Source organism: Lissotriton vulgaris, chromosome 7 (assembly GCF_964263255.1).
Source record: "Lissotriton vulgaris chromosome 7, aLisVul1.2, whole genome shotgun sequence".
NCBI lineage: Eukaryota > Metazoa > Chordata > Amphibia > Caudata > Salamandridae > Lissotriton > Lissotriton vulgaris.
The window spans coordinates 700,227,973-700,253,376 of NC_141695.1; the positions used below are offsets into that span (position 1 = coordinate 700,227,973).

At 45.4% G+C, this 25,404-nt stretch overlaps 1 protein-coding gene and 1 pseudogene across 2 annotated transcripts in view; one reads left to right on the plus strand and one right to left on the minus strand.

Moving 5' to 3' along the window:
- Nucleotides 1–25,404, plus strand: part of HELZ (helicase with zinc finger) — a 1,742,088-nt gene that overhangs the window by 6,032 nt on the left and 1,710,652 nt on the right. The window lies entirely within an intron of this gene.
- On the minus strand, nucleotides 10,321–10,778 carry LOC147702287 (protein BTG2 pseudogene; annotated as a pseudogene).

Genomic DNA, 25,404 nt, shown 5'->3' on the forward strand with positions numbered 1-25,404 from the left:
GATCAATGGCGTGATCTGAACACCTACATTGGACACAATCAGGTTCCAGTAGTTTTCTATTTTCTCATATATTGGAATATACCAAGGCAGTTTGGGGAAAAAGTGTCAACAAAAGATGAAAGGTGTCCTTTAAAAGCATTTCCAGACCAACCCCAGTCATAGTGCCCAAATCATTTCCACCACAGTACACTATTAAGAGGTCCGGGTTTGGCAGATGCATAAAAAAATTATATTAAAAACATATAAAATATATTTTTCCTTTAAAAGAAGAATACATTTTATAGCTTTTGATATTTGCTACTAAAAAACCATTGAAATTCACTGAAAAAACCATAAGTTATAGACCATATATAGTTAGGAATTAGCATTTACAAAACCTTGAAAATTCACTGAAAAAACCATAGGTTATAGACCATATATAGTTAGGGATTAGCATTTACAAAACCTTATTTTACTCACACAAAACCATTGAAATTCGCATATATAGTTAGTTGCACTAACTATATATCGCGCACCCGCAATCCACTGCTGATGATGTCACATATTACATCATTCATGACATAGTAGCTTGTTTCCTTCCCAGTATAAGAATTGGCTTGGTAGTTTGGTCTGCCCTGTTCCCATGATGCACTGGGCCAGGGTCAGACTAATTTGCATATAGCCAAGTTCTGAGCTGGGATGGTGCAGTGAGCTAAAAAACGGTGATGGATCAAGCCCTGATCTTTGGACTGGGTAAGAGTGGTCTGCTTAATTCAGACACTCTGTTCATCACCACCCCCTTTTCGGAATCATTTTTGTCCACCATAAGCGTGGAAGGGTATACTCAGATGTGAGTCCCTTGCTCATTGCACCATCAGGATTCAAGCAAGCCGGGCCAAAGACGGCTGAAATGCCAGAAACCGGTCCCCGGTAGCTTGTTTCCTTCCCAGTATAAGAATTGGCTTGGTAGTTTGGTCTGCCCTATTCCTATGATGCCCTGGGCCAGGGTCAGACTAATTTGCATATAGCCAAGTTCTGAGCTGGGATGGTGCAGTGAGCTAAAAAACGGTGATGGATCAAGCCCTGATCTTTGGACTGGGTAAGAGTGGTCTGCTTAATTCAGACACTCTGTTCATCACCACCCCCTTTTCGGAACCACTCACACATGAGGCAGCATTTCAGACAAGATAAGTATGGGAATGTAGGGTGATAAGACTTTGACCATTGGATGGAAGTAACCGAGATTTCATTAGGTATTGTTCTGACATGGGTTGGCAGAGAGGGGGTAAACACAATTCTGCCTCCCCAGGGGAGGCATTAATACTGTTATGTTATAATGTTTATAAAGTGCACAGCTGCCTCAGTAAAGGGGAGTCCTAGCGCTGATAGCAAACAAGAAGAGAGGCTACTGACAAAAACAGGGTCTACAGGGGAGGAAAGAGGTGAGTCTTAATAGCCTTACAGAATGCCAGGTAATTATTGATGCTGCAGATGTGTATAGGAAGTGAGTTCCAGAGTTTAGCTGCCAGTGTGCGGAAGGAGCGCCCACCTGCACGCACCAGATGATGACCTATCGAGCGGAGTTGGCGGGTGGGTGTATATGATGAAACCAGGTTGGCCGAGATGCCAGGAGAGGAAAAATTCAGGATTTTAAAAACAATGCAGAGGGACTTAAACTCCACACTTCTGGCCACCTGCAACCAGTGTAGCCGACAAATAGCACTGGTGGTGTAGCAGGTTCTTGGAGGACCAAGGAGAGTTCTAGCAGCTGCGTTTTGGACCCTATGCAGTCTCAATCTCAGTCTTGTTCGTCCCCAGGTAGAGCGAGCTAGCGTAATCCAGTCTCGACAAAACGGAGGCCTGAACAATAACCTGCCTGATGGGCAGATCAAAAAAACTCAACAGCGGTTTAAGCCCCCGCAGTATACAAAAACAAGTCCCTGCCCCCTTTCTTAGTGTGGACCTGGAAACTGAGGACCGAGTCTACCCTTGTATCGAGTGTGGCTTAAACAAACCACGAAGAATGCGCTCCTTTTGATTGAAACTGCTAGGTTTCTTCTCTAGTTCATTTGTATCTATCAACAATGTTTATACCAATCATTTGAATGACCACATTACGACTGTTTTTTCCAATTCCATCATTGTATTTAGTTGTTCATTTTTGACCCTTTTCAATTCGGAAGAAAAATTCATTGTATTCATGAATATTCAAATTTTTGCAGTTTTATATTACGCCCAATGCATTTCGGGTTAGAGAAAAATAACCCTTCGTCAGGGGCCTGTTAAAGAAAGTGATAAGAAAACATTCAGGACCTTAACATTCATTAATAACGTGAAAATACTCGAATATAACAAATGAATTCAATAAGAGGCTATTGTTCGTGAACTAAATTATAAACTTCCGTGTTCCGTAGGAACCAAGCACGTGCTAATTCGTTCGTATCATCAGCAAGGGTTCTAACATATCACAACATTTTTCTCAATGGTACAATAATAGGACAATGTAAACCAGATGATAGACCATTTTAATGAGCAAAAGTTATAAAAATTATAAACTTCTAATTGAGGCCGCGAAGGTGCAACTTACATTAGTTTTCTATCTCAGTGTTCGCATCTGTGTTCCGGGTCACATGAGTTTAGTGTGAACCAGTGATGAGGGTTTTAATAGAATGGTATAAGTCACATGTTAAGTGTATCATGTGATATCTGCAGTTGACGGATCGACCTAATCCTAACTTGCCGGAAACTTTTTCTATTGTCATATTAAAGGTGCAAGTGGAAAGTAGAAAATATAAAGGCAAAATTCAATCGAAAGAATAATGTGATGTGACGAGCGGCAGTGGCCTTAAATTTGTTCGTTCCGTGTTATGATTGGACAGGAGTCCGATCACGTGATAATGATGTCTCAGTAATGTGTTTCTGGATGGAAGCTTTGGAACAGTAAACTGGAATTCCGATCCGTTTTTTTCTTGTGGACTCTTGTTTCTATTGATTGATTTGTCATCGTTATGTGTACATCCAAAAATGAGACATAGCATAGAGACTGGGAATCCTTTTCTACCCCTGGAATAATAAATAAAAGAAATGCCACTTATTCTCTCAATCGAACTAGTGAATGATACCAATGTAATCCATGAACCATTGATTTTTTTTTTATATGGTAATTTTCATTATTTGGTGAATTTCCATGTTTAATAGATTTGATGATGATTTTTAAGAAAATGTTCGATTTATGATCATTCATTATTTGAGTTCACACATGTCATCCTTAGCTCATTATTTTCAACACTCTATTGTCATTAGTTTCCCTTCACTTTTGATTTACACGACAGAATATTATCCAACCACAACACACATTACTGAGACATCATTATCACGTGATCAGACTCCTGTCCAATCATAACATGGAACGAACAAATTTAAGGCCACTGCCGCTCGTCACATCACATTATTCTTTCGATTTTGACTCTTGATCCGATCCCTAAATGGATACAAAGTGCAATAGATATCAATGCTCTTTGTATGGAGTACAATCTAAGACCAACAAATGGCCGCTCTAAATCTGACTGTATGGGTGCTCATACATATAACAGGCCGGGCCACTCCTCTAGAATTGACTTTGCCATGCTTAATTATAACCTTTGGTCATTCCACCAAGACATGGAGGTTATAGAGTCGGGTGATAGCGACCATAACCCCCTTTCGTTATCCATTACCCCTCCTTGGCAGGCTGGAAACCAAGGCACATTTGACCATAAGTGGAAAACTTCCCACGAAATTGTTCCCACAAACTGTAGCAGGCGCCTAAAGTGGGCCAAAGTTTCAGCAGACGAAGCAAGGATGGCGCAAGCCGGGACTATCTTGTCAGGAGTGGAGCCTCGGCTGGACACCTTAAGTCCCACCAGTAAAAAGGTTTTACCCTTATTTACAGACACTATAGTGGCACTGAGTGACTTGTTCATCGTCCCCCAACCCACTCATAGGGGTCCCCCGAAATGTATCCCTAAAGCGAGAGATAAATGGTATACTGTTAACTGTCGTGTAGCTAAGAGGAAACTCATTGCCACACTAAAGACCAAAGACCCAGCTAATATTAGGGCCGCGAGAAAATTTTACAAAAAAACCCTGACTGAGGCCAAGGAGGCCTATGACTCCAACTTTTGGGGGGAGCTAGTAGAGGCAAGCAATGGGAAAGATGCTAAGAGGTTTTGGGATCTATTACGAGCTAGGGAAAAGCCTACTGACCAACAGTTAACTTGTAACATCCCTGGTGATGTTTGGCTTGCCCATTTCTCGAAACTATACTCTGCTCCTTCGGGGGCACCTCATCTAGTTTGTTCACCCTTGGGTCCACTACCCAACCCTGCAATTGACCTCCCATGCCATGATGGTCTATTTACTAGCCTTGAAGTAGAGAGGGCAATCAGGTGTATCGTCCCAAATAAGGCGGCAGGACCTGATGGAATTCCGGGTGATTTGATAAAGAACCACCCCTCTTTTTGGAGTAGACTAATCGCCTCCCTCCTAAACGAGGTATTGATGGGAGGGGTATTCCCCGACTCATGGAGGGGTGCTGAGGTCGTCCCTATTTTTAAGAAAGGCTGCAGGGACGACCCAGCAAACTATCGACCCATTAGTTTACTGGACTCAACCCAAAAGGTAGCGGGTAAGGTGGTACTGGGCAGGATCATCCAGTGGGCTGATGAAAACCGGATTTTGTCAGACCTTCAAGCAGGATTTAGAACAGGGACGGGTACAATCGAGCAGACATTCTGCCTCCTTATGATTTATTGGAAAGTGGTGGTGCTAGGAGGGGGCAGTTTATATCTAGTCTTTATTGACTTACGAACGGCCTTCGACCTGGTACCACGAGCACTATTATGGAGTGTCCTCGATGGGCTAGGTCTCCCCCCTTATCTGTTGTCCTTGCTTGTAAAATTTCATGATAGCAATTTTGCCCAAATTAGATGGGGTGTCCAGGGGGAGAAAACACCTCGTATCCCTGTTGATAGGGGCGTCCGCCAGGGGTGTGTGCTTGCCCCCACTCTGTTTTCTCTTTATATTAACGGAGTGGTGGAGCACCTCCTCCAGCACCCATCAGATGCACCCACCCTGGCTGGAAGGAAAATCCCAACGCTCCTATTCGCGGATGACACCCTTCTAATTTCGAAATCACCAATGGGCATCCAATCATTGCTCTCTAGTTTCAAGGCCTTCTGCGACGCAAGGGGTTTGGCTATAAATATAGGTAAGACTAAATTCTTAGTCCTTAACCCGCCCAAGAAATCTGTCATTCCACCTGTTCTAGACTCTGTTCCACTTGAACGAGTCAAAGAATTTGACTATCTGGGTATACGCATTAGTGACACCATGAGTTGGAAGGCACACCACCAAAAGGTGTTCCTGACTCACAAGAGGGTTGCAGGTGCACTGCTCAAAGAACAGCGTGCCTCATCTTTAAAACCAATTGGGGCTCCCCTAGATATCTATAGGGCAAGGGTTGTGAGTGCGGCACTGTATGGTGCCGAACTGTGGGGTACCCAAAGAGTTGACACTCTGGTTCATCTTGAGAACAACTTTCACAAAGATCTTATGTGCCTACCCCACAGTACTCCCACAATCCCCCTTCTGCTAGATGCAGGCACCCGGCCAATATGCGACCAAGCTAAATTACGCCCTCTTCTACTATGGTCCAGAATTTGGAATGTCCAAGAACTCAGCAGTTATGCAGAAGCCTTAAGTGACATTCTGTCTCTACCGGGTTGCCATAGGATCATCTGGCTCAGGGAGGTTAAAAGGTTGCTTTATAAACTAGGCTTAGGAGATGCTTGGGCTAACAAATCTGCACCCTCAAAACAACTATTAAAGAAGGCTTATTGGTCATGGGTGGACAATGAGAGAGCATGTAATACAAACCACTGCAAATCTGTGGCCCTGTTTCTGTTAATCAAAGAGATCCCTTATAGGGAACCCTACCTGGATATTATCCAGAGCCCGTGGGATAGATCATTGTATTTTAAATTCAGGGTGGGGGTGCTACCTTTGTGCCAGTTTACTTCTACCTGGAAACCGCCCACCCAAACTGTACCTTACTGCCCCTTTTGTGACTTAAGGGTAGAGTCTGTTGCCCACTTGTTGTTCGAGTGCAGTGTTTACGCAGCGCCTAGACGGAGGTGGTTGAAGCCCCTTTGCAGGAGTTTGGGAACTCGTTCTCATCTGGAAGCCCTACGCATATTGCGTACAGATGCAAGACCTTTCTTTGCCTCCTGTATGGCAAAATTTTTAGGCTGGGCTTGGCGTTTAAGAACCGCAAAAAAGTTATTGATTCAGTAAACGAGTTCCCCTTCTATTTTGTTATCTTTAAAGTTGATCTGTTCTTAAAAACTTTTTAATGATGACAATATTCTGACCGAATGTTGATAAACTGTTTTTTATAATGTTTTTTATCGAATAAAGCTATTCAACAACAATTATTCTTTCGATTTAATTTTGCCTTTCTATTTTCTACTTTCCACTTGCACTTTTTTTTTTTTGAAAACCTTTATTGTGCAGATGGAAGTATACATATACGGGCCTACAACCAGTCAGGCCGGCCACGATACATTATGAAAGCACATGAGACAACATCAAGATTTCCCGGCAGTCACCCAGCGTTGTACAAGCAAGCAATCTAATATTAAAAGAGGGGGGGCTGAATATGACTGCTGGAAACAGGATTAAGGAAGGTTAATTTTATAATATAATAGGAAGTATAGCAGGATCCGTTGCAACTGTTAGCCATCTAAGTTCCCTTGGCGGGCCACATATTCAACATCAAAACAGAAGGGCATCGATAAAAAACAGGTAACAGCCGCGGTTAACAGGAATCAACTTATAGACACCCCAGTTCAGAACAGTCCCACCGTGGCCCATCACGCACCCGCCGACCACCTATATATGTGCTAGTACATAACAGAGGAACCAGAGCAGCAGCTTAGTTGTAGTCATCCTCTATACTAACCCAAGTAAATAGAAAAAAGAAAGGGGAAGGAGGAAGGAAAAATAGTAGAAGAGGGAGAGAAAGAACGCCGCGCCACTGCACGCGCCCCACAGCGATAAAAGCGCGCAAGACTGTGAGAGATCCGCTATCGGGGTTAGGGCGTGCTAGTCATGATATATGTGCAATCAATACCGTAGAAGCAAGCAAGTCACCCCCCATCCCACCAGCTATCATACCATGGGAAACACGTACAGCCACAGCGTCCCGATAAAGGGATACGAAAGAGCCATAGAACTAAAAGAAAAACGAACAGTAAAGAAACCCCATCCCACCCACCCCACCCTGCACCCCTGCAGAAGGCTACGGCCTACCCCCCCAGCAGCGTGCCTGTCGCCCTAAATAGAAACCCGAAATATAGGAAAGTGGGAAAGAAACAAAACAGAGAAGAGGGGGAAAAAGAACCAGTGGGAGAGGAGATCTGCAATCAAGTCATTCGGCCCTCACCTCCCGCCTTCACACACACGAAACCACATCCAAGCGAGATCGACACAACCTCAAGTATCAGAAACATTCGAAGGAATCGGCCATATTGGCACAGGGATGTGGAATTTTCAAAATAATCTACTTGTCCAAGGGACAAAATGCCACTGAGATCTACATGTCCCGTAAAATCCACTTGTCCCACCTTCTCCCGTCCATACATCAAACATAAGGGCTGACAGAGAAACAAGTGTATGCATCACCATAAATGCATTCACCTATGGAATGAGGGGCTAAATGTTTTGAAAATATTTATTTACTGATTAAAAATGAACACCCGTTGGCTTGCCTACAGACAGAAGCATGTTTCATGCCCTGCCAAGGAGAAAACGGAACCGTCATGATCGGTTTGCCCGCGCCATCAGTCTTGACATTCTTGAAGAATGGACGATGTACCGCACTGATGACAGTGCCATTAGTGAACCAAGAGGCACGGCAGAAGTGAACACTGTATGTGACCAGAATATAGAGCAACATTGTAGTCCATATTAATTCAAAAACGGGTTTTTGTACAGCTCATATTCTGAACGCATGCATTTGAAAGTGGTTCCCTTGATTATTTAGTGAAAGTTAGTTTTGGTGAATTAAAATATTTGCCTAAGATCACACCATTTAAGCATGGAAGCCAATTTTCAACTAGCCAGGTTCTCTTTCACAAACTATGAGTATTTAAATGGAGGCCCCCTGGTTTCACACAAGCACTGTCCAAGTGTTCTAGTTGTTTTCATTGGCAGAGCTCTGCATATGTATAAACTAGCACATACCAACTGAACAAACCACCAGATTTTTGTACTGCTGCCAAGTGAAATCATCATGTTCTCTTCTTTAATGGCACCCTTCATACCTCACCACCATTTCACTAGTCAAGTCATTTTAAGACTTAACTAGTATACTGGACGGGGATAGGTTATTCTGATGAATAGAGCAGTTTTAATGATTATTTTTAATCAAACACAAGTCAAAGATGTCTGAACAATGAGAATGCCTCAGGCAGCAAGTCAGGTCTCAGCTAGAGTGAGAAGTAGCAAACAGGTAGCACTAACTTCCTGCTCCACTATGTAGTTCTGGTCTACCCTTAGAAGCTAACTTGGGCCCCCCATACATATCAGTTATTTGGGGCACACAAGCAACACTTATTACAGTGCTACACTTCACAAACTGTAGAATTAATTGCTCTTTATTTTGAGGATGACAGGCTGAGTGGGGCCCAGTAGCAGCCCTCGCTCCCTCTTCCAGCTGACAGAGCGAGGAGGAGGCGGAGGTGGGAGGATCACCACACCACTGAGTAACAGATAAGAAGGTGAGGAAAAAACAGCTTCAACCTTTTGAAATGGAAATAGAGGCATTGCGCTGCCTGTTCTCGCCCGGGTCAAGCTTTGCCTTTTCTGCTGCTGTGTGCAGGATATTTAGGAAATACCCGTGGGCGGTGAGGCTTGCAGAAATGTCCCTCATGCAGACCCCCTGTGCGGTTGTCTCACCTTGGGGCACAATAAAGGAGGGAAAGAATGTCTTGCTTCTCAAGGGGGATCCAGGCTCCGAGCAGATGGCTTGTGCCCACAGCCACTTGCCCTGTAGGTAGTGCGCACACACTTAAGTGGCGTTTGGTGCTTTAAAAAAAAAAGCTGGACATTCTTTTTCTACACGGTATGGATCGATGTGAATTTTAATGTGGCATGAATATGCTAGCTTTTGACTTTCAGTGCTAATAAAAGAATGGAATTTTTTTTGCGGTTTTATATACCGCGAACTCGACCTGAAGGTATTAGAGCGCTTTACAGGAGCGCCAGTTACATTTACAGAAGGACACATGCATTTTTTTCGCTGCATTATTACATTGGCGCAGTTGCACAGGAAATCAAATGTGTTATGCAGAGGGGACATTTAGGTTGTAGAGTCCCAAAATGCACCTTCTAATCCAAGCTCATGTCCTCACTTTACCAACGTGGTGTAATCTGGACAACCTCTTTACCTAATTATCCAGTGTCCTTTAGTTAGCAATTAAGCAAGCCTGGCAGCTCAAGAAAGAAACTGTAGCGCTGTGGCAGCTTAAAAGAAATGCTCACAACGGGCTGAATTATACCCACTAAAATACAAGGCACTGACCAATTGAGCATTTTCTCACACAAATGGGAAAGATATCGCCCATTTGTGAAGGAAATTGCCCAATATACCAATTCTGTGTCACACATCTAGTGTGAAAGGGAGTTCTAATCTGCTCTCTGCACAGCAATGGAAACGTGCGCAGTTGGCACGACTTAAAGCACAGCTCCAATAGCAGCGGTTGGTAACATCTGTTGGTACTTAAGGTGTGAAGTTAACTGAATTCCCGGGCACCCGGAGCTAGAGCACTTACACCGAACATCATGGGCAACAAAGACACTCGTTCCTGATATGTTGTCAACAGAACAAAACGGGGGGTGAGGGCACAGTGAATTTGAAATGCAAGGCCCAAAGTGATATATAAATATTCAAAACCCCACAAAGAGGCAGTGTAGTGCTGGGAGGATTTGGTAAAAGGTCACAAGCCGTAGTAAACGGGCAGTGACTGGGCCCCGATAATAAGGACTCAGTGGGTTCTTGATCAGGCCAGGCTTGAAACCTGGTAATCTTTTAATCTTTGAAGAGCAATATCCACCCTGCTACCTCGCCCCCTCCCTTACATTAACCAAACGCATCAGGTTCATTTAGCTTTAGGGTATACACAATCCCGCTCCCCCTCTCCCCGCTTGCTTTTAGTTGTTGCTCTATTTCAGTGACTTGCTCTTTAGAATGTAGGTGACGGCCCCAATTCACCCCCTGGCGTGCACACAACCATGGAGGCGTTAGCTAGCTGCAGTCTACATGTAGCTTTTGGACATGCTCGTGCACCCCATCATCATCATCTTACAGGTCGGCAGTGACGGTAAGGTAGGTGGAATGGGGACAGGGGGTAGGGCTGCTGCCTCAAAGCACACAAATGGAACCGTCCTACCCGAACCAAAACAGAGGCAGCAGCGTGAAGAGCTGATGGCTCGTAAGGCCAATCAGATCCCCCACCTTACTGTATTTGATTCAACTGCAGCAGTACCCGGATCCTTTGGCGGGCTTCTCTGGAAGTGGAAACCATTGATCATGTTTCTAGTGTTCTGCTAGCGCCTCGCCCACCGTCCCTTCAAAACCCCGCAGTCTGCTCTCGCTCACTCACCCCGAAGCAACGAGGATAGGAAGCCGGCAGCACTGATCTCTCGGTGCCCATGGGACAGCAGGACTAGGTAGTGGCGGCGGCAGGGTCCTGCGTCATAACGGGGCCTCGTGTAAAGAAGAGGGGGGGGAGCAGAATGTCTTCTGATTTTCGGATCCCTTGTATGGTTACGCACGCTTGATAGTGCCACAGTATGTGGAGTAAGTTGAAGTTCGCTTGGCTGTAGTAAAGCGACAGTGACTGCTCTCTTGGACAGTGGGATACAGCTCCCAGCTAATTCGGTCTGCAGCTTGTTTTCAATACTCTGTTGTCTCCGGCCCTATCGATCGGCAGTCTCTCCGAGGCCCACAGACAGGTCCTTAATCAGGCCGGGTCAAGTTACCTCTTATTTCGGATCCCCCGTACTGCGGCGCAGCTTTACTGGGCCCTCTGCTTCAGGGCCCCCACGTTTTATGCTGTCTCACGCTCCAATAACAGCGATGAGAGCCCGCGCTTTCTGGAACCATAAGGACACGCATTATACACGGTCTCTCACAGCAGGCCTGCGCACCAGTTCTATTCTAATTACAGAGCAATCTGCAAGCTGAGCACAATATAACCCTTTTGAACACTCTACAAGTGCTATGGCGGGCATTATGGCAGTGCTTATTTTACCTTAATGTATTGCCTCGCGGCGGCCACAAACTCCTGCTTGCTGAGACTGAGTGACGTTTTCACTCTAATCCAATCACTGTCTAGAGCCCAGTTATGGGCTGCTAGCCAATCAGAAGCCTCCAAAGGCTTCCGGCACGCTTATCTGATTGGCTGTGAGCCCCAGAGTGCCCCCAGCCCATCTTATTTATGTGATTTAATGTCTACTTGTCCGTCGGACGAAATAGACATTAAATCTTCTTGCCCACCGATAAAAACAACTTGGTTCGGGCGTCGGGCGATATGATTCCCCCACCCCTGTTGGCACGGCTGCGGGCAGTCCTTATCTCCATTCGTTAACCAGTAGTCCGCCGGGTCCAGTCCGGCTCACCCCTGTCCTCTCCTGACCATAGCCATCATGCGCAATAGTTTAGTGGGTAGCAAATAGCTCGAGGTGAGATGGGCACAGGATCGGAACAAATCAGGCCAGGGGGGCAAACCAGAGGACCCCAGTATCAAACGGCAGAGCAAGCAATGGCTGCAGCAGTCTAGACTTTCCAATAGCAACATCAGGAGCAGCAAGCAGTATGGGTGTAGTCTCGCCGCCCAATAAAGCGAGGTCTCCCCCGCAAGATAACAGCGGGGCCACACCAAAGCAGTTCGAATCGAGCATCTACCTCGCTCCCCAATCATTCGGGCATGAACGGGCCCCGACGTGGGGCCCACGCCCGCCACAATCGAAGCTACCTAGAGATTCGGGGCCGCAGGCGTACGGGCCTGCAGATGCACAGCGGCAGCACTCCTCGCAGCAGCCGAGGGGAGCGAAGGAGCACACATTCGAAGTCGAGCCGTGTCCATGAGGGACGGTCCAACAAACATGGCGGCAGACCCATTATCTTTCACACCGGAGCCGAAGACCATGGCCTCACGTAAAGAATGCAGGGCGCCAAGGACATCACCAATCGTAGGCTCACGATCACAGGACTCGGCCCTCGTGCACTTCAACGACCCAGGTTCGCCCCTCCGAGTAGATCTGTGACTCAGGGCGCCGGTCGCCATCTTGTAAATTCAGCCGTGCCTCAACTTCTGGAATGGGCTCTCGATCAAGGCCCACCGCTGGGGTCCCCTCGAGCCACGGAAATGGCAACCTTGGTGCAGAAAGGAGGGCCACCAAAAACGGGGACTGCCAGCGGCACCGTCCCACGGACACCGCCCGCCGAATCCGGGCGAAGGGCTTCAAGATGGCCGGACAGGGCAACAAAGAGGGGGCATGCCACCTGCGCGGTCTACCCCCATCTGCAGTGGACCGCGCCCTACCACCGGGCCCCCAGGCCGCAGACCGGGCCCGGTCAGTCGCCACCGGCACAACGGCCTCTTCAGCCGACCCCTCTCCTCCACCAGGGGCCGCCGCCGACACCCTCACTCTGGCCGACGGTCACAGGCAAGTCACCGGTCTGCACGCCGCGGAGGCCCCGGACCAAGCAATGGCATAACTCCAGATCCGCAGCACACAGGAGCCCCCGGGACAAACGGTGAGTGCGAGCATTGTTTCACCTTTCCATTTCTTGCCGAGTGTGTCGCCTCGGAGCAGGATGAAGATCAGGATATGCATTTAGGCAGGAAGGTTGGCGGAGCCGAGCTACAGTGCGGCCATCACGGTCGCGAGCTTGGCTCCTCCTCCACTTGCAGCTTTAATATGACGATAGAAAAAGTTTCCGGCAATTTAGGATTAGGTCGATCCGTCCACTACAGATATCACGTGATACACTTAACACGTGACTTATACCATTCTATTAAAACCCTCATCACTGGTTCACACTAAACTCGGGTGACCCCGAACACGGATGTGAACACTGATTAGAAAACTAACGTAAGTTGCACCTTCGCGTCCTCAATTAGAACTTTATAATTTTTATAACTTTTGCTCGTTAAAATGGTCTATCATCTGGTTTACATTGTCCTATTATTGTACCATTGAGAAATATGTCGTGATATGTTAAAACCCTTGCTGATGATACGAACGAATTAGCACGTGTTTGGTTCCTACGGAACATGGAAGTTTATAATTTAGTTCACGAACAATAGTCTCTTATTGAATTCATTTGTTATATTCGAGTATTTTCACGTTATTAATGAATGTTAAGGTCCTGAATGTTTTCTTATCCTTTTCTTTAACAGGCCCCTGACAAAGGGTTATTTTTCTCTAACCCGAAATGCATTGGGCGTAATATAAAACTGCAAAAATTTGAATATTCATGAATACAATGAATTTTTCTTCACGAATTGAAAAAGGTCAAAAATGAACAATTAAATACAATGATGGAATTGGAAAAAACAGTCGTAATGTGGTCATTCAAAGGATTGGTATAAACACTGTTGATAGATACAAATGAACTAGAGAAGAAACCTAGCAGTTTCAATCAAAAGGAGCGCATTCTTCGTGGTTTGTTTAAGCCACACTCAATGCAAGTAATTTTAAGGCACTGCAGACTCAGTGCGACAAGGATAGCGCCAAAACGAACATTGTAGAAACGGTTACTATTAATAGGTGTGCACGAAGAGAACATTGTTTGATTCATACTGACAGAGTCTACCCTGACACCTAGGTATTTTACCACTTGTTTGGGGGCGGGTGTACAGCCCAGGTTAGCAGGCCACCAGCGTTTACTCCACAGCTCAGAATCTTTCTCTACAAGCAAAACCTCAGACTTGCTGGCATTGCGCTGGAGGCAGTTGGCAGTCATCCACTCAGCGATAGCAGCGAGATCGCTGCGAAACATATGAGCGTCCCGCATGGAGTCATCGGAGGGTGCAACTACCAACTGCGTATCATCTGCATATGATACTACTGTAACCCCTCTACTCCCGGCCACAGCTGCCAATGGTTGGACGTACAAGTTGAAAAGCGTTGAGCTCAAAGCTGAGCCTGTGGCACACCTTGTTTAATAGTATGGACCATGGAGGCGAAAGGGGGTGGCGTTACCTGGTATGTCCTCTCAGAAAGAAAAAAGAACCACTCCAGGGCAGAACCCACAATGCTTGCCTCCTCCAACCTTTGCAGCAGGATCTGTTGAGAAACCGTGTCAAACGTGGCACTGAGATCTAATAATAGTGCAAAAGTACGTCCCGCATCTAGTGCTACCCTCAGATGATTGGTCACAGATAGCAGAGCAGACTCTGTGCTGTGGCCTGGACAGGTGCGATTCTCTAGTATGTTATTCTCTTCCAAAAAAAACGGCCAAGATGGAATTTATGTAGGTCTCATAGATTTTGGATGCCCACAGTAGGAGAAAGATAGGACGAAGTTCTCAGGTTTAGCTGTGTTGAGGGTAGGTTTTTTTTTTTAACCGGGAAACAACCCGTGCCTGTTTCCAAAGTCCTAGGGACAGCTGCCATATAGACAGGGACATGGTGATCACCTGACCCAGAGGTGTAAGAAGCACAGATAGTAATTTCCTAAATTGATCAGGCTTCATGGGGTCAGCTGGAGAGCTGGATTTAACCTTGCTACATAATGAGCGCAGCTCATCCTGGAAGATCGGCGAGAAAGCGGCAAGCGTGTGAGCGGGATGGGGTCTACACACAGGGTCAGAACACAGCAGCTTGAGGAAAGGCCTTATAAATGTTTTCCACCTTGTTGACAAAAAAGGTGGCAAGAGCCTCACATTGCTCATCCAACGTGATAGAGGGCGCTGCGGGTACCTCTGCCGATTTTAAGATCTTTAAATATAGAGAAGATACTTTTGGTGGGGTTACTGCTGCTCCTGATCTCATCTGCAAAGTAGGCTTCCCGTTCTGTCTGAATAGCCCTGTGATACTTCTTGGTGGCTGCCTGATAACACCCCTTCAGGATCGGGTCATAATCCAGTCTCCACGCCCGCTCCAACCTCTGACATGCTTTGCGCATATTAGCGAGCTTGTCATTATAACAAGGACTAGATTTAGTGTTACGACACTTAGACCATTTAGCAGGAATTATTGTGTCCAAAGGGAGGAGGATCCAGTCCGATAGTGCTTTACCAGCAGCATCCGTATCATCTGGCATGCTGGGTGTGTTCATAGAGAAGAGGGCCTGGAATTGATCAAAATTTAATTTGTGCCAGGGGCGTTTGAGAGAGAATTTCTGGAGCACCCTCCGAGGGGTCTCTACCCCCAAGAGTGTCATGGGGATCAGATAGTGGTCGGACCAGCACACAAGGATAGGGGTAGTAACTGTGAGGGAGGGAAGATTAGAGAAGACTGGATCTAGCAAATGGCCAGCGGAGTGGGTGTGGCCTTAAACCAGTTGGAGCAGCTGACACGCCGCCAGGTCAGCAGAGAAATTGCCCACTTTTGAGTCGTGGAGGCTGTCAAGATGCAGGTTAAAATCTGCCAATTTCAGCATTATTGGTGCTCTCATAGCCAAGGAACTAACTGTTTTGATTAGTGCAGCCCTAAACTCTTTCGAAGGTCCTAGCGGGCGGTAAAGCAGTAGGCCAGACATGGTGTAGCTAGTGTTAAAAGAGATCCCAAAACGCGCACACTCACAGCCCACCAGGGTTTACAACAGTGCAGGTGTAGCAGGATTTAAAAACAACTGCGATACCTCCCCCTCTAAACTCTCTATTGAGAGTCATAATGCTAAAGCCCTGGGGGAGCGCCAAACCGGGCTCAGCCACCGTGTCAACTGACAACGATGTCTCCGTCAGAAAAAGGACATCAGGAGATTCATCCTGTAACAGGTCGTAGACATCAGGAAAGTGCTTGGCTAGGGAGCGACAATTGAAACTAAACAGTTTGATATTCTGTCTGGAGCAGAGAGAGGAAATGGGAGGGGAAGAATTGAAACCGCAACGTTTATAGCAGAACGGGCCCTCAGGCAGGTTACATGGAGGGTGACTGTAGGGGCTCACTACTTTCCTAATCGCAAGGAGGTCGCCACAAGAGAAGGTAAGCTTACCCCTGACTGAACCGGCAGCATGTCTGGCGACGTCCATGGGCAGACGAGCACAGATATGCCTGCCTTAGGTGCGCCAGCGGTGCCCCTGCTGCGTGCGTTCGCTGTGCGTCCAAGCATGCCTAAGTACTGGAGAGCAGGAACAGTACCGCCCCTGGAAGTGCGTCCCCTCATGCAGGCAAGGGAAGAAAAAGTAACCGCCCTCCACGTAAACGGCGACACAGCCGCGGGGGATAGAGAACGCCCAGCAGGTAAGAGGCGGAAAAGGGGTAAAAATAGAGCGTAAAAACATAAAATACAACACACCAAAGATCAGCAAGTGGATAAAAAGATTAAAAATCAATGCCCGTAGTGCTAGTATCTCCTAAAATAACACGCAGCCTCACCAATCGATGTTGCGCGTCCGCAAAGAGATGGAACCGATACCAAGATGGTCCATCAACCAGCCCTCCTACTTTGCTCACTTTTTTACCCCCAGTTGTCTGTTGGGCTTTCAAACCCCATGGTTGACAGTTTGGGGCATTAGTCACCTATCTGCACATCTTAGTATGTCCAGAAAGCCCACTAGACAATCGGGGGGAAAAAGTGGGATATTGAATGGGTTGTTGGATTTTCCCATCCTAATATTGCACTGCGCCTCCCACCCCAGGGTACCAAACAGTCTTTCTGCCATTCAGGAGAGGCAGAATTGGGGGGACGGGTTCTCCTCCTGTCTGCTAGTCCATATTTCAGAACTATGCTCAAATCCAAATATTCCTTTCGCTTACCATGTGAATGGGGATCCTGTCCCCTAACTTGGATAACAAAATATTTTTATATATTTATATCCTTTCACGTGTGCCCCACAGAAAGCCCAGCCTCCTCCACCACTATGGGATGGTGCAGGAAGAAGGGTGCGAGTACCGTATTGAATGTTGAAATAACATTCCTCTTGGGTTACAAAGGAAAGAAAAATCCACACACAGCATACCGGCTTCGTGTGATGTTTTATCAGCAACATGTTTCAACCTATGTAGGTCTTAGTCACGGACTCGTTTTGATAATTGTGCCCAATCACCCATAGAAATATAACATGGTGTAAAACATAAACAAAATACTACCATCACCAGCCTACGGCAAAAGGGAGTAATGTTATGAAAAAATAAATTTTTATAAATATAAAATTCCAACAAAATCATGTTAAAATGCAACAGTAATTTACACGATAATATAAGCAATAATGCATCCTGCTGATAACCAGTCAATCTACCACAAGATGATTACGTAATTCTGTGTCCATGCCAAGTGACCGGATAGTCATATTATCAATGTATATACTTGGACTATTGTTCTATTAGAATTAGAGCATTCTCACCCATCATTTTCTCCTTCTTTGCCTTGTTGATCTCCCATGTGGCATCATGTCCTTTGGTGTATCTGCCTCCTCTTCTTGTCTGTTTCCTCTTATGCTGTTTCTTCCTCTGGGTGATCTTCCTTTTTAGGTTTTGCCTAGCGGAAGCTGCGCTCTGCGCAGCTTTTCCGCGCAGGCGAAATCCTGTTGAGAACTGTAGGGTGCTTTGGTTCGGCCCTCGTCGTTGATTGGCTGGCTCCGTAAACGGAGCCTTGCCATTGGACGAGGGGCCTGTCCGTCAATGCCGGACCAGACACGGGGGCGTTCCCGACATTCTTTGGCTTTTGCCGACGTCACGGGACGCCGGGAACGCCCCCGTGTCTGGTCCGGCATTGCCGGCACTTCTGCGTCTCTCACCACCCCAACCCGGCCAGCTCGAGCCGCCCCGTTGCATTGTGGGCATAGTCCGTTGTTCATTTGCCATCCGCGACCGGCAGCCCGGGGAGCGGCCTCAGCGGGCGGCCCTCCGGGGATGGTGGCGGCGATGCCGAGGCGCAGGACGTGGAGGCAGCGGTGGAGCAGCCGGTGCGGCGCCGTGCTCTGGCTCCTGCCCGGCCGCAATCGCTACTGCACAGTCTGCACGCCGGCTCCTTCCAGGACTCGTGGCTCCGGGAGTTCCCGTGGTTGCGCTTCAGCCAAGAGACGGGGCTTATGGGCTGTGCCTGGTGCCGACAGGAGGACGGCGGAGGGCGCGACGAGCTTAGCAAGGGCACCCGCAACTACAAGCGGCCGCTGCTGTTGAGGCACCACCTCTCGGCCGAGCACCGACTAAAGGATCCCGACTCCCAGGTAGGTGCGGGGTATTGTATCCTCCATTGTGATGCAGGGCTCTGCCCCCAGTCCTCCTTTTAGGAGGCTGTCCTGCTATGTAAATATCCAGCTGTCATCTGACTTACCTCCAGGCGCCCGCCCCATACACAGCATGGCCTTCTTTCACACTGGCCCTGTCAGTTACCAACGGTGTACGGCCCTTCCACGCAACCCGAGGAGTTTCCCTAACTTTGTTACACGTCTTACTTTCACTCAAGGATGTGTGCATAGCATTACCATGTATGTGTCTCTCATCCTTTAAGCTGCGTAACCCAAGCGGTCAGCTACGATCCTGTCCCCCCTCCATCCGTACATCAACGCCCAATAGACCTACTTGACAGCCATCAATAAAGCTTCCGTTTATCTTGTCTAGCCAATATGTATGTAGTATTTAATTTCCAAACTATTCTTGGCTTGTGTTCTGTGTGGCTCTTGTGCATCAACCGGTAGACATTTGAAACACTCCTTTTTTTGTTTAGGTTCAGATGTCGAGATGACAAAAACAGGCTTTATAATGCTACACTGTGAAGTAGTAAAAAGGTACAAACCAGAACGGTTACTTTTTGATAAGTTTATTGTCCAAAAGCAGGAGCCCAAAAGTGATGCATCCACGTTCTATGACTTCCAGCCGCAACTGCCTGGCAGTAGTGTTTGGAACCCACAGAGTGGGTGGATGACCACTAGCCAAAAAGTTAAAGGTAAACATTTTCACAATATGTCTATTTAGGCAAGTAAAGAATTATAGGACTAACTACACATCATATTATTACATTTTCTTCTCCCTACCAAAGCACAATATACCTGGAGAAGAAGAAAAGTATTTGCATCTTACAAGCATGGAAACATTGCGAGAAATTGTGGTTATGGTGTTCATGTCATTTTGCGTTCTTCTCCTATCACTTGGACCTTGATCCAAAAGAACCTCTTGGGAATCATCTGCACATGTGAGTCAGTGGTAAAAGATAGAGGATTCTGATTCAATGTATCTGTGATTGAGGAAAGCTCCCATAACAGGAAGTCTTAACATTCCTGACCGTAGAATCCAAGTTTAAGACAAACCAATGTGACTTATCAAGTAATTCATCATGTTGGCAATTTTTGACTTGCATTATCTTTCTTGACTCGCATTAAATGTAGCATACTTCTGCTCTGTGTGGGGGGGGGCTCTGTGTGGGTGTATGTGTGGAGGGCGCTGTGTGGTTGTGTGGGGGGGCGCTGTGTGTGTGTGTGGGGGGGCTCTCTGTGGGTGTTTGTGTGTGGCATTTGCGAGAGATTAAGCTATTGGCATTGTAAATGACAATGCCATTTATTTATGTTAAAAAAAACATAAATAAAAATAATGTCAAGAGCAATGCCAATAGCTCTAACTTTAACAAAGGCAAAACCATTGCATTGTAAATGCTTGTTCTGTTTGCTTCCGCTGTAAAAAAAAGAAAGCAATATTTGTCAAATGATGTGAAATAGAAGGAATCTTTGTTCCCAGATTACCTTGGTTCATCTACATTAGATAAGTAGTTGTCAGGCCTAGATTTTAATGTGACCACTGATTGCTGTCTCAAAGCCCCAACTTGTTTATACTGTTTGATGGCATCATCAAATCTGCATCCTGAGGTGAGGATTCTCTCTTGTGCATATTCCTGCTTGTCCCATAAAAATGTGCATTTCTTTTTTGCTTGATTTCCTCTTAATACTTTCCTAATCTGGTTTCCATTTGGGAAAGAAAGCCTTTTGTTTCATCCTGATAGTTATGTTTCTCCAGGATCCCCTTTAAGTTTGTAATTTCTATAGTAACTTGATCAAGTTCATGAGCAGCATACTTGGCTAGAAGGCCCATCTTGTTTTAATGTGAGTGAATACATTATCTAGCAAACTATGAGGAGAGCATGCTGGTACATACCTTGACAAACATTTTTTTTCAAATCGGTCTTGCCCTTATAGCATTATATGTCTCTGAGGTCCATTACTTTGATAACCAAAATTATAATGTTTTTCCAGGTATTTACTTTGATAATGACCATCCGGTCACTCGGCATGGACACAGAATTATGCAATCTTCTTTTGGTAGATCGATTGGTTAACACCAGGACATATTAATTGATAATATTAACGGGTAAATTGCTGTTGCCTTTTAACATGAATAATGTTTTGGGAATTTGAGATTTATAAAAATGTATTTTTTCATAACATTGCTTCCTTTTGTCATGCGTCGGTGATGGTAGGATCTGTTTGTCTTAAACCATGTTCTATTTCTATGGCTGATTGAGCACAATTATCAAAATGAGGCTGTGAAGAAGTCCTGCATAGGTTGTAATGCGCTGCTGATTAAATATTTTGTGAAGTTGATACTCTGTGCAGATTTTTCTTTCCTTTGTTACTTAAGAGGATTGCTCTCATACTTAATATATATATATCTATATATCTATATATCTCTATCCTGCTACCCGTCGCCAATAGGTAGTTATAGTTAGGACACTCTTGCACAGTCACTTGCCGGAGGCGACACCCAGACCACAACAATGTTTTTTCCGGCAGACATTCGGCCCAAACCAGTGCTTGATGTGATACACTACTTTTGTTGCCGAGCGGAGCGAGCAAGGGATTCGTCCTCTATATAGAATGTGTGCTGTTGGTGTTGCCTGCATCATCCAGTGCCTTGAAGATTATACCAGTGAATTGTGTGCCTCCAAACCACCACTCATCGAGTGCCACCAAGTGTAATGCTCTGTAAATGAGAATATCTGGTGTAGCTAGGCCACCATGAAAGGTGGTCTTAAAGCATTTGGAGAGCACTACCCTATGTGTCAAATGATCCAAGTGAAATGACGCAACGTTGTGTTTAGTGGGTGAAGAAAGACTCAGGTTTGGGGTATGGAAGGTTTTGAAGTTGGTACAGAGAGACTGAACATCTTCAAGATTGTCGATCTGCCAATTATGGGAAGGGTGGAAGCGTAGACCAGAAATCAAGGTCTTTTTGCAGTCTGCTGATGTGGGGTAGTAGGTTTTTGCCCCATGCCCTTAGTGTTTTGTAACCTAGACCCCGCCCCAAGTACTGAAACCCGATCATACACATTCTTTGGTCACCTGTGCAAGATAATTTCTATTCTATCTATCTATCTATTCCAGTCTAATTTGGCAAAATGGTATCTGGTAGAATTCTACGAAGCATACTGGTCCCGAGGAGGACTGACACATTCACTGAAGTCCTAAAGGGTGCTCAACTCCCATTATAGAGGTAAGCGTAATAAGTTGCAAACTCCGCAGCTATCAGGTGTTCAGTGGTGATGACATTTCCTTCGTCATCTTCCAAGTATCATATAGGTGTTCGTGATGCGGCAGTGGAGCAGAGTGGGTGCAGAATTTTGCAGGCCACGACAAGCACACATAATCTGTGAGGGTTTGCCTTATTAGCGATTAAGGGTGTAGGATGTTGCAGAGGAGGCTTGCTTCTGGAGCAGCAACGTAGTAGGTCTGCTCCAGGTGAAGTAGGTGCATCCCATCCCGTTACTTCCTCCGTCTTTTACCCATGCAGTTGCTGATAATGACCCCTGGCTTAGTGGCTTTGAGAACCTCCCTCAGGGTATTGTGGGAGGTGACCATGCCTTTGTAGTGGGACAGGTAGGATTCTGTCTCTGTCCCAAGGTATTCTCTGCCTGCAGGTTTTTTTCAGAACCATGTGGCTCTGCAACTTCACAATCATGAATAATATATCAGGATTTGGTGTGAGCCAGCTAGTTGACTACCACAGAGTTTTGACTGGGAGGGATCAAACTGAATATTCTGAGTTGGGTGAGAAGAAAAAATACACACCCTCATTTGACAGCATTTACCTAGGAAGTCATGCTTGCTTCTCAGTCAAATACAACTCCCAGATTCTTGACTGGCTCATTTAAGCTTGGAGGGATGTTCATTGAACGTCCTTAGTATGAAGTTGACGAGTTTTCAGTGGTATAATGCTTTTTTATTTTATTTTGAGGCAGGGAATTGTTCAGGAGCATTACATTTTCGTGCAAACAACTTTAGCTCCGTCATATTCATCCATTTCTGCAAAAACCTAGGAAATGGCAATTTCGAAAATGTTTTTTAATACATCACTGATTAGAATATGAATCATCAATATAGGAGAATCAAAGGAGATAACATAGAAAAAAGTGTAGTGACTCGGCAAGTGTGCATGGATGTGGCCCACCATTCTGGTGAAGAATTGGCTTGGTAGTTTAGTCTGCCCTGTTCCCATGATGCACTGGGCCAGGGACAGACTGATTTGCATATAGCCAGGTTCTGAGCTGGGATGGTGCAGTGAGATAAATAACGGTGATGGATCAAGCCCTGATCTTTGGACTGGGTAAGAGTGGTCTGCTTAATTCAGACACTCTGTTCATCACCACCCCCTTTTCTGCGGATACAGTACTGTTGTAACTTTGCACAAACGATTGAGAAGAATTCTGTTTGTAGAAGGTCCTTGATGGGTTAGAAGTATAAACAAGGAATGGAAGCCAATGTTTAGTTGGGTGTATGTCAGTACAACGCGATCTTTGAGATCGCAGTACTTTTCAAAGCGGTTTTTACTACGCAAGTTGTTACGACTTTCGTTGGAGGGCACGGATTGAGGAATATTATAATTTTATATTCCAACACCAGTCCACGTAACAGTAGGGAAGGTGTTGGAATATCAAATTACAATATTCCTTAACCAACAGTGCCATCCAGCGCAAGTCGTAGTAACGACTTGCGTTGTAATGGCAGCGTGGTAAAGGTTGTGCAGTGTAAACACCGTGTTGTAAACGACGTTTACCGTTTAGTTGGGATTCTATAACTTTAAAGGTGTCAACCTTTGTAGCTTAGATGCCATGCAGATGCCAGAATCTAGGTTTACACTGTCAAGATTGTTAGTAGATTTAAGAAACTGGGAATGTTGGGATGGTACGGAAATGTTGGGATGGTACGGAAAAGGTTTGACTTTGTAAGTTATGTCAATTAAATTTGTTTATTGAACAATCACCAGTGGTGTGCAAGCGCTAAGTTAAGAGAGCATCCAAAGCTAAGAAAGAGAACAAGTAATCAATATTGGAAGGAGGCTTGACAGAAACGCCACGTTTTTGCCTTTGTTTGAATTGAAATAGTGAACTTTAGTGATTTAGATAGTTAAGCAGGGAGTGCCAGTTCAGCCCAAAAAACAGTGGGCACCAATCCGGGTCTTAAGAACCATAGGCGTCGTAAGAAATTAGCCTATGCCTAGCTCCAAATCTAGATTGGTTAGTGACTCTCGAGCGGCTCATTATCTAACGGTGGAGACTGACTCAAAATATGCTAATTAGCTTACAGTAAGTTGGTTGATTTATATGGGCAGCTAGCAAAGTTGTTGGAAAATTTGCGTACCATGAGCAGTAGGAGAAGTACGTGTAAGCCAAAAGGCTGTAGAGTTTGGCATCACTTGTAGCTCTAGGTAAAAGAATTGAGGTACTGCCAGACCGAAGCAATTGGCCTAGTCTAGATGTGCGATTATAAAAGCTGCGACAGACATATATTTTGTCTCATCTGTTAGGAAAGGAAGACTTTTTCTCAAGGTTCCAAGATGATACTGTCACGGTTCTGGTTCGCGCTCTATAAAATACATAATAAATAAATAAATAAGTGAGCTGGCCTTATAAGGTAGGCTACAGTCAGTCTTGAGGCCTAACTTTTTTTTTTTTACAACTTTCAAAGGATTTGGCAGAGAACCCCTCTCTGCAGGCCAATGCGTGTTGACAGATGCCATTGAGTCCATTCACAATCAAAATGACCAACCTATTTGTGTTAATTTTTAACTTACTAACCATCGACTTCCAAATCTCGTTTTTTGAAATACTAAATGAGGAGATAGCTCATTATCTAAATGCAGCAGAACCTGAGTATCATTGCTATACATGTAAGGTCTAATATCTGTTGTCAAGGGAGGTCTGGCAAGCGCGGCAGCAAATATGTTAAGCAAATAGGGACAGAGTGCAGAATCCTGTATTACCCCCTAATTGACAAAAGACTAGTTACCGAATAAAATGTTAATTTTACAGCCAAAGATCTAGTAACCAAAAAAGATATGGTTTATTGGAATGCAGGATCTTCCATACCAATTGCTCTGACATTTTCTAAAAGAATGGAATGATCAACTGAGTCAAAGGCTGCTAATAAATCAAAGCATTAAGATAGCCTCCATCCTATTCCTATGTAATATCGTCTAGCACAGAAAAAAAACAGATTGGGTGCTGTGCTTGGGACGAAAGCCCTCTTGCAGCTACGACAAGCAATTAAGATGGCTGCATACTTGCTGTGCTACGAGAGATTCCAAAATCTTAGCTGCCCAAGGCAGGAGAGAAATAGGGTGTTAGTCCTTTAATTCAGACAGGTTAGTTATTGGTTTTCGCAGAATGGGTTGACTCTAGCCGCTTTGAAGGAGGAATCAACCATGCCCTGTTCTTACAAAGTATTTAGGAGGGGGGCAGCGATCTGACAAACTATATCCTGATTGAACAGAACACACGGCTATAATTCACTCTTCCTTAGAAAAAAACGAAAATGCAGTGCGAGGATATGAACTTGATGCATTTTGCTGGAGGACAGAGGCCTTAATCAATCTTCCTCCTTGCCAGACTGATTTTATCAATAAGAACTGATATAATTGATCTAATAGTCCATGTGATGGAGTAACCTAGGGATGAAGGCTAGAGGTGTTGGTTAGCTCGTTAGCTTTCTGAAATGCAGTTTTTGCGATGTTCTTAGAAGAGTTGAAGGCACTTAAATGATGGGATTTTTTGTACTTGAAGATCGGTTGTTGATAATGACTCGTCTCAGCGTTATTAACTGTTTAGTGTCATCGAGGAATTAACTCTCCCATTTCCTGCCAGTCTATGCAGTTTAGTTTTAGAATGCGTTCATTCAGAGTAGTAGATTTCCTGTGAGCATTGATGGATCTCTTGAAAAAGATA